The sequence below is a fragment of the Megascapheus bottae genome, chromosome 2, assembly GCF_031878675.1.
Source record: "Megascapheus bottae isolate mThoBot1 chromosome 2, mThoBot2.hap1, whole genome shotgun sequence".
Lineage (NCBI taxonomy): Eukaryota > Metazoa > Chordata > Mammalia > Rodentia > Geomyidae > Megascapheus > Megascapheus bottae.
The window spans coordinates 51,111,743-51,115,367 of NC_143510.1; positions in this window are offsets into that span (position 1 = coordinate 51,111,743).

Genomic DNA, 3,625 nt, shown 5'->3' on the forward strand with positions numbered 1-3,625 from the left:
TTCCTAGGGGGCCTCCAGGGGTCAAGCAGGAAGAAGAATGTCCCTTTTTCAGCTAGACTGAAAGAATAAGAAACCCCCTGGTTACTTCATCTCAGCCACTTCCTTCCTCACTTCCAGCCGGAACTACTCATTTTGCTTTGGGCTTCTGTGTTGAAATGTGTGCGTGTGTGTGTGTGCTGTCCCTGAGTATTTTTGCTCAAGGATAGTGCTATATCAGTTTGAACCATAGGCCCCTTCCAGGTTTCTGGTGGTTAGAGATAAAAAAATGTATGGAGTTTCCTGCCCAGGCTGGCTTTGCACAGATCTCAGATCTCAGCCTCCTAAGTAGCTAGGATTACAGGTGTGAACAACTGGCAACTGGGTTGTAGTTCCTGTGTTGATATTTCTCTTCCTCTCTCCTTCTGGACTCTGTTTCCTTCTCCTTTTTGCATAGCCTGGCACCTTATAAGATCACTGCTGAAAATGGTTCATGTCCGTAAATCAACGGAGCCACTTCTCAGATGATGAGACCACGTTCCAGAATCAGCTCTAGGTAGCCCAGGAGCTGTGTGTATTTTGTGGGGAGCCTTGCCTTTCTTTTCTTCAGGGTTTAATGAGTCCTAGGTGACATGACACATCTGGGAAATGGAGTTGTATTTTTTTAAAAAGTGTGAAATGGGTAATCCACGATTCTGGCTTTATTTCCCTTATAGGAATAGGTTCCCTGATCATTCATTCATTCATTCATTCATTCTTCTATTCACTCCATAAATCTGTATTGGGTGCCAGCAAGGTACCAGCATCTAAGCTAGACATTGGGACACTGGAAAGTTTAACAAAAGCCTTATATATATGACAGGAGACACAGATAGGTAAACATACAAATGGCATAACGGTGCCTTAAAGCAGTGATTGGAAAAATTCAGACGATAGGCTATAGGCAAAATTTGGCTTGTAGTTTTTGTTTTCTTTTTAAAACCATTCTGTAGTGGGGGTTGGGCCTGGGTCCCATTCCTGAGCTCTTCAGCTCGAGGCTAGAGCTCTACCACTTCAACCACAGCACCACTTCCAGCTTTTTCTGTGTATGTATTACCAAGGAATTGAACCCAGCACTCTACCACTAGGCCAAATTCCTGGCCCCTGTAGTTTGTTTTTGTGGGGTGTGTGTGTGTGTGTGTGTTGTTGTGTATATATTAGCACTGGAGCTTGATCTCAGGCCCTGGGCACTCTCCCTTATCTTTTTCAGCTCAAGTTGACATTCTGTTTCTTGAACATCTTTACGTCCCACTTTTTTTTTTTTTTTTGCTAGTCCTGGGCTTGAGTTCAGGGCCTGAGCACTGTCCTTGGACTTTCCTCAAGGCTAGTGCTCTACTGAGCCACCGCACCACTTCTGGCTTTTTCTATGTATGTGGTACTGAGGAATCGAACCTGGGTCTTCGTGCATGCTAGGCAGGCACTCTACCACTAGGCCAAACTCCTGGCCCTTACTTCCTACTTTTTATTGGTTAATTGTCAATTAGAATCTCATGGACTTTCCTCCCCAGGCTGGCTTCAAACCCCAATCGGATCTCAGCCTTCTGCATAGCTTGAATTAAAGGCATGAACCACTGGCTCTCTAAAAACAGGATCTCACTAGGTAGCTAGGCTGGTCATGAACCTGTACTTCAATCTGTTTAAGGCTGGGTTTCAGGCATATACTACCATGCTTAAATTGAATCCAGTTAAAACAAGCAAGTTTGAGGTGCCTGGGATGTGTCTTCCTTTCTCAGTTGTTCCAATCCCTTATCCAGAGGTTTACTTTTCTTCATCCACTCTTCCGTGGGGGCCACTCTTGCCCTTCATCCTCTGCATCTCAGTCTTTGCCCTTTTATTTATTTATTTATTTTTGCCAGTCCTGGGGTTGAGCTCAGGGCCTGAGCACTGTCCTTGGACTTTCTCAAGGCTATAGCTCTACCACTTGAGCTTCAGCACCACTTCTGGCTTTTTTCTATGTATGTGGTACCTAGGAATTGAACCTGGGTCTTCGTGCATGCTAGGCAAGCATTTATTTATTTTTTAAAGCTATATTACCCCTTCCCCCTGGGGGAAAAAAAGAGCAAAACAGAAAAATTTTTGTTGGTTCCACTTCTGAACTCACAGTGAAACCCTACCCCAACTTCCCAGTAGACAAACCAAGGGGCCTCTGTTCCCATCTGCTTCCTCTTTTGAAGTCAATGTCCCCCCTTCCCCATTCCTGTCTTTCACTAGACTGGGAAGTTGGCAGGGAGAGGAAGTGAGAAGACATGTCACATAGCTGGTTGGTTTTTCCATTAGACAGAGGGAGTCACAGGGTTACTGGCTAGACTTGAAGTATGTAGTTGAACTAGTTTCAGGGATTAAGTAGACTCACCAGGTGACAGGTAACTAAGTGCTCCTGTTTCAGGCCAGCTGGAGAGCCAGTTGAGAATGGCCAGTTGAGATAGTGCCACATATCTGCAAATGGCACATTCTCAGGGCTTGAGTCTTGCATGCATGGAAATCTCAACAAACCTAAAGACACAAGCTTGACTGGGTAATGATAGTTCATGCCTGTAGTCTTTTTTTTTTCTTTTTGTGCCAGTCCTGGGCCTAGGCACTATCCCTGAGCTTTATTTGCTCAAGGCTGGCGCTTTACCCCTTGAGCCGCAGCTTTTTGCTTCCGTGTGTGTGTGTGTGTGTTTAGTTGGGCTGGGAATGTGGCTCAGTGGTAGAGTGTTTGCCTAGCATGCATGAACCCTGAAGTTTGTTTCCTACGTAAACAGAAAGAGCTGGAAGTGGTGCTGTGGCTCAAGTGCTAGTCTTGAGCAAAAGAAAGACACTCAGGAACAGTGCCCAGGCCCAAAGTTCAAGCCCCAGGACTGGCAAAAGAGAGAGAGGGAGAGGATGAATGAGAATCCTGAGTCAGATGCTGGTAGTTCAGGCTACTCACGTGGCTGAGATCTGAGGATCATGGTTTAAAGCCAGCCGGGGAAGAACAGTTTGTGAGACCCTTATCTCCAATAAACTAATCAGAAAAAGCCACAAGTAGTTCTATGACTCAAGTGATAGAGAGCTAGTCTTGAGCAAAACAGCTAAGGGACAGTGGCCCAGCCCTGCGTTCAAGCCACAGGACTGGCACTAAGTGACAACAAAACAAGTGTAGTCATTTTGTAGATGGAAAAACAAGTCCAGAGAGGGCAGGAACTAGCCCAGGCCAGGCCTAGTCTAGAGCTCTGGTTCTCAGACCCTGTCAGTCTTCCATCTTCTTGTCCGCCTTGGGTTCTCATCAGAGGCACAGAAGCCTAGATGCTTTCTTTGTCTCGGTTTATCTCCATCTCCCCAGAACTGCAAAACATACCAAGAAAGAAGCTTCCTGGCCTAGGGGAGACTCCTTTCCTGTGTCAATGGCGCCGCCTGGTGGGCCTGTGGGGGAATTCCCACCAACTGCAGCAGGCTCCGCAGACCTGGACCCGCCAAGTTCACCTGAGCTAGGCGGGATTTTGGGGGTGCGATGGGGGAGTCTCTGCTCCCTTTGCCCAGGCCTCCTCCCGCCTCCATTTTCCAGTCCCCCCCTCCAAGCCCAGATACACCTCTCCAGATTAACTTGTTCTGCCTCCCTTCAAAGAGCCGGGCAAAGACAGAGGCTGGG